This window comes from Taudactylus pleione, unplaced genomic scaffold (genome assembly GCF_031769625.1).
Source record: "Taudactylus pleione unplaced genomic scaffold, aTauple2 ptg000903l, whole genome shotgun sequence".
In the NCBI taxonomy this organism is placed as follows: Eukaryota; Metazoa; Chordata; class Amphibia; order Anura; family Myobatrachidae; genus Taudactylus; species Taudactylus pleione.
Window position 1 is genome coordinate 1,010,001 of NW_028285304.1, and position 22,267 is coordinate 1,032,267.

Sequence of the window (22,267 nt, forward strand, 5' to 3'; positions counted from 1 at the left end):
AGCTGGAAAACCCGACTGCCCCCGACCCTCCCATACTGTAACTTTACCCTCTATACTGCCCCCGACCCTCTCATCCTGTAACTTTACCCTCTATACTGCCCCCGACCCTCTCATCCTGTAACTTTACCCTCTATACTGCCCCCGACCCTCCCATACTGTAACTTTACCCTCTATACTGCCCCCGACCCTCTCATCCTGTAACTTTACCCTCTATACTGCCCCCGACCCTCTCATCCTGTAACTTTACCCTCTATACTGCCCCCGACCCTCCCATACTGTAACTTTACCCTCTATACTGCCCCCAACCCTCTCATCCTGTAACTTTACCCTCTATACTGCCCCCGACCCTCTCATACTGTAACTTTACCCTCTATACTGCCCCCGACCCTCTCATCCTGTCACTTTACCCTCTATACTGCCCCCGACCCTCCCATACTGTAACTTTACCCTCTATACTGCCCCCGACCCTCTCATCCTGTAACTTTACCCTCTATACTGCCCCCGACCCTCTCATCCTGTAACTTTACCCTCTATACTGCCCCCGACCCTCTCATCCTGTAACTTTACCCTCTATACTGCCCCCGACCCTCCCATACTGTAACTTTACCCTCTATACTGCCCCCGACCCTCTCATCCTGTAACTTTACCCTCTATACTGCCCCCGACCCTCTCATACTGTAACTTTACCCTCTATACTGCCCCCGACCCTCTCATCCTGTAACTTTACCCCCTATACTGCCCCCGACCCTCTCATCCTGTAACTTTACCACCTATACTGCCCCCGACCCTCTCATCCTGTAACTTTACCCCCTATACTGCCCCCGACCCTCTCATCCTGTAACTTTACCCCCTATACTGCCCCCGACCCTCTCATCCTGTAACTTTACCCTCTATACTGCCCCCGACCCTCTCATCCTGTAACTTTACCCCCTATACTGCCCCCGACCCTCTCATCCTGTAACTTTACCCCCTATACTGCCCCCGACCCTCTCATCCTGTAACTTTACCCCCTATACTGCCCCCGACCCTCTCATCCTGTAACTTTACCCCCTATACTGCCCCCGACCCTCTCATCCTGTAACTTTACCCCCTATACTGCCCCCGACCCTCCCATACTGTAACTTTACCCTCTATACTGCCCCCGACCCTCTCATCCTGTAACTTTACCCCCTATACTGCCCCCGACCCTCTCATCCTGTAACTTTACCCCCTATACTGCCCCCGACCCTCTCATCCTGTAACTTTACCCCCTATACTGCCCCCGACCCTCTCATCCTGTAACTTTACCCTCTATACTGCCCCCGACCCTCCCATACTGTAACTTTACCCTCTATACTGCCCCCGACCCTCTCATCCTGTAACTTTACCCCCTATACTGCCCCCGACCCTCTCATCCTGTAACTTTACCCCCTATACTGCCCCCGACCCTCTCATCCTGTAACTTTACCCCCTATACTGCCCCCGACCCTCTCATCCTGTAACTTTACCCTCTATACTGCCCCCGACCCTCTCATCCTGTAACTTTACCCCCTATACTGCCCCCGACCCTCTCATCCTGTAACTTTACCCCCTATACTGCCCCCGACCCTCTCATCCTGTAACTTTACCCTCTATACTGCCCCCGACCCTCTCATCCTGTAACTTTACCCTCTATACTGCCCCCGACCCTCTCATCCTGTAACTTTACACTCTATACTGCCCCCGACCCTCTCATCCTGTAACTTTACCCTCTATACTGCCCCCGACCCTCTCATCCTGTAACTTTACCCTCTATACTGCCCCCGACCCTGTCATCCTGTAACTTTACCCTCTATACTTAACCCGACCCTCCCATACTGTAACTTTACCCTCTATACTGCCCCCGACCCTCCCATCCTGTAACTTTACCCTCTATTCTGCCTCGACTATCTCATCCTGTAACTTTACCCTCTATACTGCCCCCGACCCTCCCATCCTGTAACTTTACCCTCTATACTGCCCCTGACTCTCTCATCCTGTAACTTTACCCTCTATACTGCCCACGACCCTCTCATCCTGTAACTTTACCCTCTATACTGCCCCCGACCCTATCATCCTGTAACTTTACCCTCTATATTGCTCCCGACCCTCCCATACTGTAACTTTACCCTCTATATTGCCCCCGACCCTCCCATACTGTGACTTTATCCTCTATACTGCACCCTGACCCCTATACTGCCCCCGACCCTCTCATACTGTAACTTTACCCTCTACACTGCACCCGGACCCCCTATACTGCCCCCGACTCTCTCATATTGTAACTTTACCCCTATACTGCACCCTGACCCTCTCTACTGCACCCTGACTCCCCCCTTATATTACTGCACCCTGACCCCCCCTTATATTACTGCACCCTGACCCCCATATACTGCAGGATTACCATTTTATATGCACCCCCTGACCCCCTTATACTAATGCACACTGACCCCCTTATACAAATGCACACTGACCCCCTTATACTAATGCACACTGACCCCCTTATACAAATGCACACTGACCCCCTTATACTAATGCACACTGATCCCCTTATACAAATGGACACTGACCCTCTTATACTAATGCACACTGACCCCCTTATACTAATGCACACTGACCCCCCTTATACAAATGCACACTGACCCCCTTATACTAATGCACACTGACCCCCTTATACTAATGCACACTGACCTCCTTATACTAATGCACACTGACCCCCTTATACAAATGCACACTGATCCCCCTATACTAATGCACACTGACCCCCTTATAGTAATGCACACTGACCTCCTTATACTAATGCACACTGCCCCCCTTATACTAATGCACACTGACCCCCTTATACTAATGAACACTGACCCCCTTATACTAATGAACACTGACCCCCTTATACTAATGCACACTGACCCCCTTATACTAATGAACACTGACCCCCTTATACTAATGAACACTGACCGCCTTATACTAATGCACACTGACCGCCTTATACTAATGCACACTGACCCCCTTATACTAATGCACACTGACCCCCTTATGCTAATGCACACTGACCCCCTTATGCTAATGCACACTGACCCCCTTATGCTAATGAACACTGACCCCCTTATGCTAATGAACACTGACCCCCTTATGCTAATGCACACTGACCCCCTTATGCTAATGCACACCGACCCCCTTATACTAATGCACACCGACCCCCTTATACTAATGCACACCGACCCCCTTATGCTAATGCACACCGACCCCCTTATGCTAATGCACACCGACCTCCTTATGCTAATGCACACCGACCTCCTTATGCTAATGCACACCGACCTCCTTATACTAATGCACACCGACCCCCTTATACTAATGCACACCGACCCCCTTATACTAATGCACACCGATCCCCTTATACTAATGCACACCGACCCCCTTATACTAATGCACACCGACCTCCTTATACTAATGCACACCGACCCCCTTATACTAATGCACACCGACCCCCTTATACTAATGCACACCGACCCCCTTATACTAATGCACACTGACCTCCTTATACTAATGCACACTGACCTCCTTATACTAATGCACTCTGACCCCCTTATACTAATGAACTCTGACCCCCTTATACTAATGAACACTGACCCCCTTATACTAATGCACACTGACCTCCTTATACTAATGCACACTGACCTCCTTATACTAATGCACACTGACCCCCTTATACTAATGCACACTGACCTCATTATACTAATGCACACTGACCCCCTTATACTAATGCACACTGACCCCCTTATACTAATGCACACTGACCCCCTTATACTAATGCACACTGACCCCCTTATACTAATGCACACTGACCCCCTTATACTAATGCACACTGACCCCTTATACTAATGCACACTGACCCCCTTATACTAATGCACACTGACCCCCTTATACTAATGCACACTGACCCCTTATACTAATGCACACTGACCCCCTTATACTAATGCACACTGACCCCCTTATACTAATGCACACTGACCTCCTTATACTAATGCACACTGACCTCCTTATACTAATGCACACTGAACCCCTTATACTAATGCACACTGAACCCCTTATAGTAATGCACACTGACCCCCTTATAGTAATGCACACTGACCCCCTTATACTAATGCACACTGAACCCCTTATACTAATGCACACTGACCCCCTTATAGTAATGCACACTGACCCTCTTATACGAATGCACACTGACCCCCTTATACTAATGCACACTGACCCCCTTATACTAATGCACACTGACCCCCTTATACTAATGCACACTGACCTCCTTATACTAATGAACACTGACCCCCTTATGCTAATGCACACCGACCCCCTTATACTAATGCACACCGACCCCCTTATACTAATGCACACCGACCCCCTTATACTAATGCACACCGACCCCCTTATGCTAATGCACACCGACCCCCTTATGCTAATGCACACCGACCCCCTTATGCTAATGCACACCGACCTCCTTATGCTAATGCACACCGACCTCCTTATGCTAATGCACACCGACCTCCTTATGCTAATGCACACCGACCCCCTTATGCTAATGCACACCGACCCCCTTATGCTAATGCACACCGACCCCCTTATACTAATGCACACCGACCCCCTTATACTAATGCACACCGACCCCCTTATACTAATGCACACCGACCTCCTTATACTAATGCACACCGACCCCCTTATACTAATGCACACCGACCCCCTTATACTAATGCACACCGACCCCCTTATACTAATGCACACTGACCTCCTTATACTAATGCACTCTGACCCCCTTATACTAATGAACACTGACCCCCTTATACTAATGCACACTGACCTCCTTATACTAATGCACACTGACCTCCTTATACTAATGCACACTGACCCCCTTATACTAATGCACACTGACCTCATTATACTAATGCACACTGACCCCCTTATACTAATGCACACTGACCCCCTTATACTAATGCACACTGACCCCCTTATACTAATGCACACTGACCCCCTTATACTAATGCACACTGACCCCTTATACTAATGCACACTGACCCCCTTATACTAATGCACACTGACCCCCTTATACTAATGCACACTGACCTCCTTATACTAATGCACACTGACCTCCTTATACTAATGCACACTGAACCCCTTATACTAATGCACACTGAACCCCTTATAGTAATGCACACTGACCCCCTTATACTAATGCACACTGAACCCCTTATACTAATGCACACTGACCCCCTTATAGTAATGCACACTGACCCCCTTATACTAATGCACACTGACCCCCTTATACTAATGCACACTGACCCCCTTATACTAATGCACACTGACCCCCTTATACTAATGCACACTGACCCCCTTATACTAATGCACACTGACCTCCTTATACTAATGCACACCGACCCCCTTATACTAATGCACACTGACCTCCTTATACTAATGCACACTGACCTCCTTATACTAATGCACTCTGACCCCCTTATACTAATGCACACTGACCCCCTTATACTAATGCACACTGACCCCCTTATACTAATGCACACTGACCCCCTTATACTAATGCACACTGACCCCCTTATACTAATGCACACTGACCTCATTATACTAATGCACACTGACCCCCTTATACTAATGCACCCTGAACCCCTTATAGTAATGCACACTGACCCCCTTATACTAATGCACACTGACCCCCTTATACTAATGCACACTGACCTCCTTATACTAATGAACACTGACCCCCTTATACTAATGCACACTGACCCCTTATACTAATGCCCACTGACCCCCTTATACTAATGCACACTGACCTCCTTATACTAATGAACACTGACCTCCTTATACTAATGCACACTGACCTCCTTATACTAATGCACACTGACCTCCTTATACTAATGCACACTGACCCCCTTATACTAATGCACACTGACCTCCTTATACTAATGCACACTGACCCCCTTATACTAATGCACACTGACCCCCTTATACTAATGCACACTGACCCCCTTATACTAATGCACACTGACCACCTTATACTAATGCACACTGACCTCCTTATACTAATGCACACTGACCCCCTTATACTAATGCACACTGACCCCCTTATACTAATGCACACTGACCCCCTTATACTAATGCACACTGACCCCCTTATACTAATGCACACTGACCCCCTTATACTAATGCACACTGACCTCCTTATACTAATGCACACTGACCCTTCTTCTACTGCACACTGACCCCCTTATACTAATGCACACTGACCCCGTTATACTACTGCACACTGACCCCCTTATACTAATGCACACTGACCTCATTATACTAATGCACACTGACCCCCTTATACTAATGCACCCTGAACCCCTTATACTAATGCACACTGACCCCCTTATAGTAATGCACACTGACCCCCTTATACTAATGCACACTGACCCCCTTATACTAATGCACACTGACCTCCTTATACTAATGAACACTGACCCCCTTATACTAATGCACACTGACCCCTTATACTAATGCACACTGACCCCTTATACTAATGCCCACTGACCCCCTTATACTAATGCACACTGACCTCCTTATACTAATGAACACTGACCTCCTTATACTAATGCACACTGACCTCCTTATACTAATGCACACTGACCCCCTTATACTAATGCACACTGACCCCCTTATACTAATGCACACTGACCCCCTTATACTAATGCACACTGACCCACTTATACTAATGCACACTGGCCCCCTTATACTAATGCACACTGACCCCCTTATACTAATGCACACTGACCCCCTTATACTAATGCACACTGAACCCCTTATACTAATGCACACTGACCCCCTTATACTAATGCACACTGACCCCCTTATACTAATGCACACTGAACCCCTTATACTAATGCACACTGACCCCCTTATACTAATGCACACTGACCCCCTTATACTAATGCACACTGACCCCCTTATACTAATGCACACTGACCCCCTTATACTAATGCACACTGAACCCCTTATACTAATGCACACTGACCTCCTTATACTAATGCACACTGACCCCCTTATACTAATGCGCACTGACCCCCTTATACTAATGCACACTGACCCCCTTATACTAATGCACACTGACCCCCTTATACTAATGCACACTCCTTATACTAATGCACACTGACCCCCTTATACTAATGCACACTGACCCCCTTTTTCTAATGCACACTGACCCCCTTATACTAATGCACACTCCTTATACTAATGCACACTGACCCCCTTATACTAATGCACACTGACCCTCTTATACTAATGCACACTCCTTATACTAATGCACACTGACCTCCTTATACTAATGCACACTGACCCCCTTATACTAATGCACACTGACCCCCTTATACTAATGCACACTGACCCCCTTATACTAATGCACACTGACCCCCTTATACTAATGCACACTGACCTCCTTATACTAATGCACACTGACCCCCTTATACTAATGCACACTGACCTCCTTATACTAATGCACACTGACCCCCTTATACTAATGCACACTGACCTCCTTATACTAATGCACACTGACCCCCTTATACTAATGCACTCTGTCCTCCTTATACTAATGCACACTGACCTCCTTATACTAATGCACACTGACCCCCTTATACTAATGCACACTGACCCCCTTATACTAATGCACACTGACCTCCTTATACTAATGCAAACTGACCTCCTTATACTAATGCACACTGACCCCCTTATACTAATGCACACTGACCCCCTTATACTAATGCACACTGACCCCCTTATACTAATGCACACTGACCCCCTTATACTAATGCACACTGACCCCCTTATACTAATGCACACTGACCTCCTTATACTAATGTACACTGACCTCCTTATACTAATGCACACTGACCCCCTTATACTAATGTACACTGACCCCTTTACTAATGCACACTGACCTCCTTATACTAATGCACACTGACCCTTCTTCCTAATGCACACTGACCCCCTTATACTAATGCACACTGACCCCCTTATACTAATGCACACTGACCCTTCTTCCTAATGCACACTGACCCCCTTATACTAATGCTCACTGACCCTTCTACTGCACTCTGACCCCCTTATACTAATGCACACTGACCCTTCTTCCTAATGCACACTGACCCCCTTATACTAATGCACACTGACCCTTTTTCCTAATGCACACTGACCCCCTTATACTAATGCACACTGACCCTTCTACTGCACTCTGACCCCCTTATACTAATGCACACTGACCCTTCTTCCTAATGCACACTGACCCCCTTATACTAATGCACACTGACCCCCTTATACTAATGCACACTGACCCCCTTATACTAATGCACACTGACCCCCTTATACTAATGCACTCTGACCTGATCTTAAAACTGTCATCTCTTCTGTATGAAATCTTCCTTTCTATACTGCACGCAATCCAATTCCCATTTCTCCCACTTCAACTGTCTGCCCCCTCATTATATTCCCCAGTCTCTTCTATTGCTGTATCTGTCCCATGTACAGTATGGTCCTGCATTATTAATCACCCCCATCTGAAGTGTGAAATTAATTAAATCTGCCATATCTAATAGCTAAATGACCGGCAACCACTATACTGTGACTGTATCTACAACTTGCTATAGGATATGTGTTGCTCTGACTGTATCCTATAGGTTATGTGTTACTGTGACTGTACCTACTATAGGATATGTGTTACTATGTATCTTCTGTACCTGCTATAGGTTATGTTACACTGACTATCTACTGTACCTGCTACAGGTTATGTTACACTGACTGTATCTACTGTACCTGCTATAGGTTATGTTACACTGACTGTATCTACTGTACCTGCTATAGGTTATGTTACACTGACTGTATCTACTGTACCTGCTATAGGATATGTTACACTGACTGTATATACTGTACCTTCTATAGGATATGTGTTACTCTGACTGTATCTACAACTTGCTATAGGATATGTGTTACTCTAACTGTATCCTATAGGTTATGTGTTACTGTGACTGTATCTACCTGCTATAGGATATGTGTTACTCTGACTGTATCTTCTGTACCTGCTATAGGTTATGTTACACTGACTGTATCTACTGTACCTGCAACAGGTTATGTTACACTGACTGTATCTACTGTATCTGCTATAGGGTATGTGTTACACTGACTGTATCTACTGTACCTGCTATAGGATATGTTACACTGACTGTATCTACTGTACCTGCTATAGGATATGTTACACTGACTGTATCTACTGTACCTGCTATAGGAAATGTGTTACACTGACTGTATCTACTGTACCTGCTATAGGATATGTTACACTGACTGTATCTACTGTACCTGCTATAGGGTATGTGTTACACTGACTGTATCTACTACCTACTATAGGATATGTGTTACACTGACTGTATCTACTGTACCTGCTATAGGGTATGTGTTACTGTGACTGTATCTACTGTACCTGCTATATGATATGTGTTACACTGACTGTATCTACTGTACCTGCTATAGGGTATGTTACACTGACTGTATCTACTGTACCTGCTATAGGATATGTTACACTGACTGTATCTATTGTACCTGCTATAGGTTATGTGTTACTGTGACTGTATCTACTACCTACTATAGGATACGTGTTACTCTGACTGTATCTACTGTACGTGCTATAGGGTATGTGTTACTGTGACTATCTACTACCTACTATAGGATACGTGTTACTTTGACTGTATCTTCTACCTACTATAGGATATGTGTTACACTGACTGTATCTACTGTACCTGCTATAGGGTATGTGTTACTGTGACTGTATCTACTACCTACTATAGGATACGTGTTACTGTGACTGTGTCTACTGTACCTGCTATAGGGTATGTGTTACTGTGACTGTATCTACTACCTACTATAGGATACGTGTTACTGTGACTGTATCTACTGTACCTGCTATAGGATACGTGTTACTGTGACTGTGTCTACTGTACCTGCTATAGGATACGTGTTACTGTGACTGTGTCTACTGTACCTGCTATAGGATACGTATTACTGTGACTGTGTCTACTACCTGCTATAGGATACGTGTTACTGTGACTGTATCTACTGTACCTGCTATAGGGTATGTGTTACTGTGACTGTATCTACTACCTGCTATTGGATATGTGTTACACTGACTGTATCTACTGTACCTGCTATAGGATACGTGTTACTGTGACTGTATCTACTACCTGCTATAGGATACGTGTTACTGTGACTGTATCTACTACCTTCTATAGGATACGTGTTACTGTGACTGTATCTACTGTACCTGCTATAGGGTATGTGTTACACTGACTGTATCTACTGTACCTGCTATAGGATATGTGTTACTATGACTGTATCTACTACCTGCTATAGGATACGTGTTACTGTGACTGTATGTACTGTAACTGCTATAGGATATGTGTTACTGTGACTGTATCTACTGTACCTGCTATAGGATACGTGTTACTGTGACTGTATCTACTGTACCTGCTATAGGATATGTGTTACTGTGACTGTATCTACTGTACCTGCTATAGGATACGTGTTACTGTGACTGTATCTACTACCTGCTATAGGATACGTGTTACTGTGACTGTGTCTACTGTACCTGCTATAGGGTATGTGTTACACTGACTGTATCTACTGTACCTGCTATAGGATATGTGTTACACTGACTGTATCTACTGTACCTGCTATAGGATATGTGTTACTGTGACTGTGTCTACTGTACCTGCTATAGGGTATGTGTTACACTGACTGTATCTACTGTACCTGCTATAGGATATGTGTTACTGTGACTGTATCTACTGTACCTGCTATAGGATACGTGTTACTGTGACTGTATCTACTGTACCTGCTATAGGATATGTGTTACTGTGACTGTATCTACTGTACCTGCTATAGGATACGTGTTACTGTGACTGTATCTACTACCTGCTTTAGGATATGTGTTACTGTGACTGTATCTACTGTACCTGCTATAGGATATGTGTTACTGTGACTGTGTCTACTGTACCTGCTATAGGATATGTGTTACACTGACTGTATCTACTGTACCTGCTATAGGATATGTGTTACTGTGACTGTGTCTACTGTACCTGCTATAGGATACGTGTTACTGTGACTGTATCTACTACCTGCTATAGGATATGTGTTACTGTGACTGTATCTACTACCTGCTATAGGATACGTGTTACTGTGACTGTATCTACTGTACCTGCTATAGGATATGTGTTACTGTGACTGTATCTACTGTACCTGCTATAGGATATGTGTTACTGTGACTGTATCTACTGTACCTGCTATAGGATATGTGTTACTGTGACTGTATCTACTACCTGCTATAGGATACGTGTTACTGTGATTGTATCTACTGTACCTGCTATAGGATATGTGTTACTCTGACTGTATCAACTGTACCTGCTATAGGATATGTTACACTGACTGTATCTACTGTACCTGATATAGGATATGTGTTACTGTGACTGTATCTACTGTACCTGCTATAGGGTATGTATTACACTGACTGTATCTACTGTACCTGCTATAGGATATGTGTTACTGTGACTGTATCTACTACCTGCTATAGGATACGTGTTACTGTGACTGTATCTACTGTACCTGCTATAGGATATGTGTTACTGTGACTGTATCTACTACCTGCTATAGGATACGTGTTACTGTGACTGTATCTACTGTACCTGCTATAGGATATGTGTTACTCTGACTGTATCAACTGTACCTGCTATAGGATATGTTACACTGACTGTATCTACTGTACTTGCTATAGGATATGTGTTACTGTGACTGTATATACCTGCTATAGGGTATGTGTTACACTGACTGTATCTACTGTACCTGCTATAGGGTATGTGTTACTGTGACTGTATATACCTGCTATAGGATATGTGTTACTCTGACTGTATCTACTACCTGCTATAGAGTAACACACATACCCTATACCAGGTAGATACAGTCACATGTAACTTGCTGTCTAGCTACACCCATTATGGCGAATGTTTAGCTTTGCTTGTGCTCGTTTCGCTATACATTATTTAGATAGACGGTCAAAAGATTGACACCATCTGGTAGACAGGTAATAAGTTGACAGTTACAAAAGGTCGACAACACAAGGTCAACATGGATGAAGATTGGCATGTACAAAATGTCGACATAGTCAAAAGGTCGACATTTGGATGGTTGACACAAAAATGATCAAAAAATGATGAAAAATATTTTTGTGTTGACCATTCCATTTCGACATTTTAAGAATGTCGACCTTTTGTACCTGTCAGTCTTCATCCGTGTCGACATTTTATGTGACGACTTTTTGACCATGGCGACTTTTTTTTTCTATCTGTCGACCCATTGCCTGTCTACCAGTTGGTCTCGACCTAGACACTGTATCTATTGACTCCCATCCGTTTGCAGTTATGAGCAGGATCTCTTGTCAATCATTCTGTGGGCTTTGCATATTATACGTGCATCACTTTAAGGCTAGCTGTACTTGGTACGCATCAATAAAAAAGGTAGGTTCCCTCCACTGCGAGTGGAGAACGCCAAACACAGCAGCCTCAAGGAGGTAAAGACCTAAATGAGGCTTTTCCCAAAACCTCAGAAAGTAATAGTGAAAAATTCGGTAAAAACTTCCCCCTGGCGGTCAGAAGCAAATGTATACAGTATATAACAAAGATATATAATCACGTTCCATCTATTTCGTAGTAATCTATGTATATTTCAGTATGATGACAATCCATCACATTTGGTTATCAGATTCTGTCCAAAAAAAAGTAAAACCATCCACTTCCAGAAGATGTAATCACTCTCGTTATAATTCACATGTGAATAAAAAAATGGAAGGAAGGATAATATAGTATAATACCGTTCTTTAATGGCTAAACAAAACATCAAAGATAAAAATTATAACATGAGTCCCCATAAGAGCTGAAGTAATTACCAGCAGGGCTATTAGAACTTAAAGTAACATAAAAGTTGCCGGTTCTGATGTTATATCATCCTAATGGGGTCCCAGGTCTCCTCCTGGATCTGGTTAGTGTCCTCTCTTCAATTCAGTGGGTGGCACAAACTCCAGCCGACGCGTGTCCACCCGTACTCGGCTCTTTCCTAGAAAGTTACAAATACATTAGGGCTTCCACACTGCACGGTCGCCGTGTTACAGGCGTGATAACCGCTGACTAGGACAGCTGCCGTTCAGGGTTTCCGTGTTAAAGATTGAAAAGCGATTAAAATGCAATTTTTTTTTTTCTGTCCGGACAAAAACGTTGTGTGTGTGAAAAGGACCTTAGGGTCAATTTACAAAATGTGTACCTGCGGGTGGCTGCTTTTTTTCTAGCGCTTGTAATTATCTGATAGACTCGCGTCCAAGGTTCACACCCAATGTCATTTATCTGGAAACACATCCTGCCTGAAGAGGGGATCATTACTACTAAGTCCAAACATTAGTATCACTCTAGGTCGATCATTCCTTTAATCATTAACCGTTTTCCAGTTTTGTTTTGTTTTTTAATAAGATACTATCCCGAGTGGGAGGCGGTACGGGGCAGCTGTCATCACATGTATCACTTTTGTTTTATGTGAAGGTTCTTCTTGTCAATAGCAGGAAGAGATTTATCAAACCTTGGAGAGAAAGTACCAGCTAATCCGCCACTAACGGCTATTTTACAGGCTGTGTTTGAAAAATGACAGTTAGGAGCTGAGTCCTTGGTACTTTTTCTCTCTCCACTTTAGCTCTCTCCAAGCTTTGATACATTTCCCCCATAGTTTGGATTGTGCCTAGGATTGGGAAGGGTAGAGTGAACCCATCAAAAGTTTAGGATGAGGGTTTAGTTGGGGGGGGGGAGTCATGGCGGCCCACCTGGAAATCACCAAAAGTCTCGCTAATCGTGTCTTCTTCCGCCTTGGTTGCTAACGGAGGCGATGTATCAAACCTTGGTGAGAGATAAAGTGCTACCAATCAAACAGCTTCTTAAGCCGGGTACACACTGTGTACCCACCTCACTCGCAACGGGACCCGGCGGGGTGCCAACATCGCCAAGTGCACACACACTTGCCGATGCCGGCAGCAATGGAATGACGGCGGGGGCCATGCTGCATATCGTCCATTGGCACGTCAGCGTTTCTGCAACCACTCCCCCATCACCACCCCCCAAACGCTGACAGCCTGTCACTCTGCGAAGGATTCCTATCTGGCTGCGTAACCGCAGTGGGATCGCAGCGCACGTAAAATGCGGCCGATCTGTATACACGGTTGCAATTGCCGCCGTGCTGAATCCAGCCCATAGTCCTAAGTTAATTTAAGACTATAAAGAATGTTGATCAATGAGGATAAATAGGTGGAATAGAAAACCTATTGCTCAATCAATGAGACAACTGTACTTGTTTTGACGTGTCTAACTGTTAATCCAGACTTGGCTGCACAGAATGTACTGTTTGCGGTGGCAATTGTGGTTTCACACTCATCGTCCCTGGGGTTCACTAAATGTGTCCGTCAGTCAACAAGCAAAATGGAAATCAAAGTGTAAGCGTAGACCATTCTTCTGTCTCCCAGTGATCAGCGTTGTGTCATAGTGCGCTTTATTGTTCTGAGTATTTACTTGGACTGGGGGCCTCATGTATTACAGAACAAAGGGCCTGATTCACTACGGATCGCAATAATGCGTACGCACGCAGTTCCACTGCGATAGCAAACCAAACCACTGCGATCGCAGTGCAAACTCCGCACTACATAAGGACGTCCACTTTACCATACGCACATCCTTAACACTTGGCAGAATAGCGAAACCATCGGTACAATCGAGTACGCACACTTGCACAAGTCCTGACCTTACTCAGAAATTGCTAACAGCCACGCACGCTACGAGACCTCACACTGCGTATGGCATTGCAGTGGATGATGCACGCCCCTGAAACGGCGTGCAAACGCACTTGCACGCCTGCGTTTGGCCAAACAGCCCCCCCCCCCCCCGCCACCACCCACAAATGGCACTTCCTGTCAATCTCTCTGCTATGGGTCTGCGTAGCCTCTATGATCGCAGTCCTGATCGCAATAGCTAGTTCGCGCACGGACACTGCGATGCATGCACAGCACACAACAATCGTCTCCGTGCGCATTAGCAACTGCGATCCAAGCTTAATCAGGCCAAAAGACCTCTACTATTGGCCAAAATGGGTGCTTTTGCTGTCGATAGGGTTTTTTTCTCACATTGTCCCATACAGCAAGTTACCGCTGATGAGGACACTGCTACAGCTGGCAGTATCAAAATATTTTTTTAGGTATTTTTATGACACTTTCTTTTTTTGCTTTTTTAGTGGAACTTAAAGTCCAAATTTGAGCTTTTAGTTTCCCCGCCCTTATGCAAGAAAGTTATCCCTTATCCAGGCCAGTATCACTAGGCGTACCAGCGATCTTTTTTTAATAACTTGCGTCAATGAGGGACACCTACCTATCGGCTAGTTGGAGCTGGAGGGGGTTAAACTGAAATATTAATCCTGGGTGGAGTTGTTTGTTACTCACGTTCACCCCTCACCTCTTCGGGTGTCACCATACCTCAGTGACATCCCTGGTTCAAGTGAGTTTTGAATATAATTGTTTTGGTCAGGCAATAAAGCTGCCTCAACTGTCTGAAGGTCATAGTTACTTACTCCCGGAAGGGACAGGAGACTCCCGATTTATTCAGATCGTCCCCGGAATAGTGAGTGTATCTCCTGCATCCCTTCCCAGTGAATGGGCAGGATGGGCAAATAATATGGGGAAATCGCATTATCAGGGAGGGGGCGTGGCTAAAATTACATGTATCACGTGAGTTTTATGCCTTGATAGCCCCCGAAGTGGCCATTTCCTATCCGGGCTTCTCCCAGAGAGGAGCAACAAAAATTAGGCAAGTATAGTGGAGGTGATGGGTACAAGGCATACTTTCCTACCCTCCCGATTTGGCCAGGAACCTCCCGAAAATCAGGTGCAGCTCCCGGGCCCCCCGGAAAGGCAGGCACGTCTCCTGGCGATGCCGACCCCTCTGTCAAGTATATTCTATAAAATGATAGGAGCTGATTGGTTGCTATAGGCAACATCTCCAAGTAACAAAACGTGGTATTCTGCTGACGCTATTATTATTTCTTTTGGAGCTAATGTGTATCTATCATAAATGAATATGATAACATAGAAATGTAAAAGTCTGTGTCCACTCCCCATAGACATACATTATAGTATAGCTGGTACGTTATCACTGCTTTATTTCTGTCTATAACCTTTATTACGAAGAATGTACTATACAGGCGTTGGTGTGTTTTGAGTTGCTGGCAGATAAATAGGTGACTCTTTGGAGGCTTTGGGTACTGTTGAGCGTCCTGTGATGGTCGCAGTCAGAAATGAGGCCCTGATTCAGAGCCGGACGCTCTGACAGAGCGCTCGCTCTGAATCAGGGCCGTCCCTCTTAGTGTTTGGAGCAGCCTCCTGGCCGCTCGCATAGCTGTGGGTGACCACCCACAGCTATAGCGAGCGGGCAAAATGATGGTCGCGATGGTCAAGACCATCGCGACCATCGGGCTTGCGACGAGACCCTTGTGGTAGGGTGCATTCTCTGTAGCCTCCCCCCTCAGGCGCATTCTCTGTAGCCTCCCCCCCCTCAGGCGCATTCTCTGTAGCCTCCCCCCTTTTCAGGCGCATTCTCTGTAGCCTCCCCCCCCTCAGGCGCATTCTCTGTAGTCCCCCCCCCCTCAGGCGCATTCTCTGTAGTTTCCCCTCCTGAGTCGCATTCCCTGTAGCCTCCTTCCCCTCAGGCGCATTCTCTGTAGCCTCCCCCTCCCCCTCAGGCGCATTCTCTGTAGCCTCCCCCTCCCCCTCAGGCACATTCTCTGTAGCCTCCCCCTCCTCAGGCGCATTCTCTGTAGCCTCCCCCTCCTCAGGCGCATTCTCTGTAGCCTCCCCCTCCTCAGGCGCATTCTCTGTAGCCTCCCCCTCCTCAGGCGCATTCTCTGTGGTTTCCCCCCCTCCTCAGGCGCATTCTCTGTAGCCTCCTTCCCCTCAGGCGCATTCTCTGTAGCCTTCCCCCTCCCCCTCAGGCGCATTCTCTGTAGCCTCCCCCTCCCCCTCAGGCGCATTCTCTGTAGCCCCCCCTCCCCCTCAGGCGCATTCTCTGTAGCCTCCCCCTCCCCCTCAGGCGCATTCTCTGTAGCCTTCCCCTCCCCCTCAGGCGCATTCTTTGTAGCCTCCTTCCCCTCAGGCGCATTCTCTGTAGCCCCCCCCCTCAGGCGCATTCTCTATAGTTTCGCCCCCTCAGGCACCTTCTCTGTAGCCTCCTTCCCCTCAGACACCTTCTCTGTAGCCTTCCCCCTCCTCTGTAGCCTTCCCCCTCCCCCTCAGGCGCATTCTCTGTAGCCTCCTTCCCCTCAGAGCATTCTCTGTACCCTCCCCCCATCAGGTGCATTCTCTGTAGCCCCCCCCCTCAGGCGCATTCTCTATAGTTTCCCCCCGTCAGGCGCATTCTCTGTAGCCTCCTTCCCCTCAGACACCTTCTCTATAGCCTCCTTCCCCTCAGACACATTCTCTGTAGCCTCCTTCCCCTCAGACGCATTCTCTGTAGCCTCCCCCTCAGGTGCATTCTCTGCAGCCTCCCCCTGGCGCATTCTCTGTAGCCTCCCCTCATATGACAGTGAGCATGTACGTAGAGGCTGCATGATGGCGTTTTTATTTTTACCTGTAGACACATTACCATTATATGTGATTCTGATCTCCATTGTCATTGCAGCCTGGTAATCGCACATCATGGACGCGTGGGGACACTGAATTAGGTTTTTTTGTCGCCTGATCACACAAACATGGAACATTTTAATACATTGTTCATTCAAGCAGATATTCATAGATGTTTTTAAATCACAATAAATATTCAGCCCCAGCTGCCATTGTAAAACATCTTCTAGAAAAGAATTATTTTGGAAACGTGCAAATCCTTGTACATCAGAATGGGGTGAAAATAACTATTTAAAGCTCATGAATGACCCCATTCCAACTTGCTCACCTAGCCGCTTATGGGGCATATTCAATTAGCCGCGAAAAGTCCCGTCCTTTTCGCCTGCCGGACTTTCCTTTTACATCGCGTGTTTTTGGAGAGAACATGTGCGCGCAGCCGCTTTTCGCACTATTCGATTCCAAAGGACACGGAAACGCGTCCCAGCGAAACTCAAACAGGTGAAAAGTGCTGTCAGATTTGGGGAAATCAGCCTGACACCCCCCAAAAGATGCACTGACATGGGGATCATTATGGATACCCCTGAATAGCCCTGCTGAAGGTATTTGGGGTGCTTAAATGCTCTCAATAGCTGCTATTTAGCGTCTTTGCACAAGTGGTGAAGAATAGCATTTAGCAGGTTTTTTTGTCAAAAATAAGTAGCCCCAGCAAATTTGGGGTACATGAAAATGGGGGCTAGCATGGTTAAAAATTGCTAAAGTGAGGTTTAAAAAAACACACCTTCAGGAAACACCTGAAATCAAAAAAACACCTGGGGCATACTTGGGGAACCCCCTGGAGTCTATTTCGCTAGGTTTTAAGTTTGTCCCCCAACTTTGGACTTTTTTGCCCCCAAAACAAAAGTACTTTTTTGGGGGTGATATAAACTATTTTTTAAACTTTTTCTGATACAGTTTACCTTTGGGGGACTGTCCCAAGGCTGCAGGGGTGTTCCTCCAACTTTGCACCCCAAACCACCAATTCTGCACTTTTTTCCGCCTGCATTCAGAGGCAAATCTTTTCCGCTGGTTACAAGGCGCAGACTTTTCGCATCGGCGTAAAGTCTTTAGAATTGAATACGGGGATAAGTTCTCGCCTGGCGAAATGACGTCACCCGCTTTTTGAATACGGCCCTATGTATTATTAATCGAGGCACTGCCGCAATTATTAACACTCGCGGTGGATATTTTAATTTTGAATGAAAATATCCCGCGCTATTTATGAAACAGAAACCACAGGGACAGGAGTAGCGATAACCGCTGTCCCCGGCATTTTGGCGGAATATTTCAAATTTGTTAAAGACTTGTCTGGGGAATCTGACATTGCACGTGCGCACACTGGTCCTGATTCAGCACGGATCGCAATTGAAACTGCGTACGCAGATCGAGCAATTGTTAGCCACTGGGCATGCGTATGCACTGCGCCTGTGCGGCGATCGCACTGCGACTATGGACGCAGAGAGGAATCCATAGCAGAGTGATTGAAAGACTGAGCATTTGGGGGTGGTGACGTGGGAGAGGTCGGGGAAACGCAGGCGTGCCTGTCCGTTTGAACGCCGTTTCATGGGCTTTAATAAATTAGCCCAGTGTCGGCTTCCGGAACCGTCCAGAGGATCTGAAGATCTCTCTCCTGCGAGTAAGTTTCCATAGGCTTCAATCTGTCTGAAGATGGTTTAAACTAACAGGGTCATAGAGGTATAGTTACTAAGGTGCAGGTTTTTAGAAGTGGAGATGTTGACCAATCAAATTCTAACTATTATCTTAAAGAAGGTGACTGATTGCTATGGGCAACATCACTTCTAAAAACCCGCAGTTTAGTAAATATACCCCTATACGCAGTGGCGCATACCTCCCAACATGACCCTCTCCAGGAGGGACACAATGCTCTGGTCCTGGACTTCCCTGGTAAGAGGCGGGGCTGCAGCGCAGTTCAAAATTCAAATAGGGGAGCCACACCAACTGTCATTTCACACGCTGCCAAACATCACTGGCTGGGACTCACTGGCAGTTGGTGTGACTCCCCTATTTGAATTTTGGACTGTGCTGCAGCCCCACCCCTGGAGCCTCCACCAATCATAAATTACCAGGGAAGTCAAGGACCAGAGTATTCTGTCCCTCCTGGAGAGGGTCATGTTGGGAGGTATGGTGGCGTATCTATAATGGGTGCAGTGTTGGCCCCCGGGGCTAGGGGGGCCCTGCACCGCACACACTGCACCCATATTTTTTTTTTAAACTTACCTGCCCGAGGTCCCGCGTTGGGTGTCACTGCTGCTCAGAACACCGGAAAAATGGTCGCCGCTGCCATTTTCCGATGTTCTGCGCATGCGCAGTAGACTCCGGGCACTAGAGTGAAAATGTGCGCACGTGCAATGTCAGATTCCCCAGACAAGTCTTTAACATGCGCTGTAGTCTACTAATGCTCCGGTGGCTGGCCAGCCGCGCCAGTTGGCTGCCAGCCACCAGGGAGAGAGGAGGGGGCCCCGCACGAGGAGTGCACACGGGCCCCCTCCTCTCTTAAAACGCCCCTGCCTATACGTATGTTTTCTGTACTGCCAAGTGATTGGTGATAACAGGTAATAAACCTAGTTACACCCTATGCAATAGTCTGGCTAATCTCCCAATTTTCAATAATCTCAGGGTGTGCCCGATTATCGTTCTGGAAGCAGTTTGATCGAATGATTGGATCTTACTGGCCGGCCGCACAATATTTCTCCAAAATTATGAGCCGATATTGTGTATATTTTGTAGTGTGCATGCGTTTCCCATCATCTGTCCGACATTTCTGCCCATAGTTTATTTAAAAACTTATAGGGGCACATGACGAGAGTTCCGCCATCATTCTGCGCTGTATGATGGGAGAGATAGAGGGACCTAAAGTTCTTTATCCCACCGTTCATCCATTCTCTTTTCTACAAAAGCATTCCCCCAATGACGTTGCCTCGCCCCTCATCCCCACATTGCCTGGACTGGAGGGGACAATGTATTTTCTTTTGTTTTTGGATCCCGACCCCCATCGCTGTTGAGGTTGAGTGGGACTCATCCACCTCAGTTTGTAAGTTTGCTCAAACTGTAGATGAAGTTAGAATCGCAAATTTATAAGGGGAAGAGTTCAGCAGTGCTATGAAATACTAATGATTCTGTGGGCCCTAGTGAGACCTGTTCACTTGGCTCTAGAGGAACAGCAAGAATTGAGAATGCACCAGAATTCCGGATGACTGTATATGGGATCAGATTCATGAACCAATTGGGAGTCTTCCCTCACTCTGCATAATTTATTGTGGTACCCCACTATTCTGTTGGGTAGACTTAGGCTGCCCATACTATATAATAAGCATTCATTTATTGTATGAAAAGGGGGCTGTTTGCATTTAAGGTAAAATATTGGACTCTGGGCCTAATTCAGACCCGCTCGCGAGCGCAGGACGCTCGCAAGCGGGTCGATGGTGCCCTAATGCGCATGCGCACGACGGCGGGAGCTCCGTCGTGCGCATGCGCGAGACCCGCATAGCGACAGCCAAGCTGTCGTTATGGGTCTCGCACCAAAGGGGGCGTGCTGTCGATGGTGACTGACAGCACGCCCCCTTTGGTGTGCGTGCCGGGGGCGTGGCTGCCAGACGGAGGCGTTCCCATGGGAACGCCTACCGTCTGGGTCTGGCCCCACTGACATCACTAGTGATGTCAGTGGGAGTGATTTTGGCTCTGATAGAGCCAAAATCACTCCAGGGCTTGCGGCAGCGAGACCCTGCCGCGGGGTCTCGTCGCAAGGCCGATGGTCACGATGGTCTTGACAATCGGGACCATCATCATGGCCGCTTGCTATAGCTGTGGGTGGTCACCCACAGCTATGCGAGCGGCCAGGAGGCCGCTCCATTTTCAGGTAGGAGGGCCCTGATGCCCTCTGCACTAATGCTAACTATTTGGGGTAATGGACACAATGTATTGCCACCCCACTTCAGCGGCCAGCACCTAAAGACTCTTTTTATAGGATGCGGTTTGCATGGCCAGAAATTTCTGGATGCCTGGCATTCTGCGCATGGGTCAGGTGGGCAGGAGCCGGCATGGGCAGCAGCCGTTAAACTGCCACAGACTCCCTGACTGTAGTGCTGACGGAGGCGTGAGGAGAGTGGGGAGACGCAGCACACTATCCTGAGACATAAGGTGCGTACACACTGGGCGATAAAGTGGATGACTGAACGATAGCGATATCGTTATCGTTCAGTCGTCCACTTTATCGTCCATTTTTAAGCCCAAAAAGATGAACGATAACGACGACGCGCGTTCCCGCGGGTTGTTCGTCATCATCGTTCATCGGGCTGACATGCAGGGCAACCTGACGATCTCGTCAGGTTGCTGCATGTCAGGGAACGGGGGAGAGAGCCCGGCGCTGAACGATATCGTTAATGATATCGTTCAGCGGCTGTGCTCAATGACATGAACGACATTGAGCACAGCCTGCCGGGGACACACTAGACGATA

The 22,267-nt window shown here is 46.7% G+C and overlaps 1 protein-coding gene across 1 annotated transcript in view; it reads left to right on the forward strand.

Moving 5' to 3' along the window:
- LOC148473963 (aldo-keto reductase family 1 member D1-like) overlaps positions 1–22,267 on the forward strand; it is a 48,508-nt gene that overhangs the window by 141 nt on the left and 26,100 nt on the right. The window lies entirely within an intron of this gene.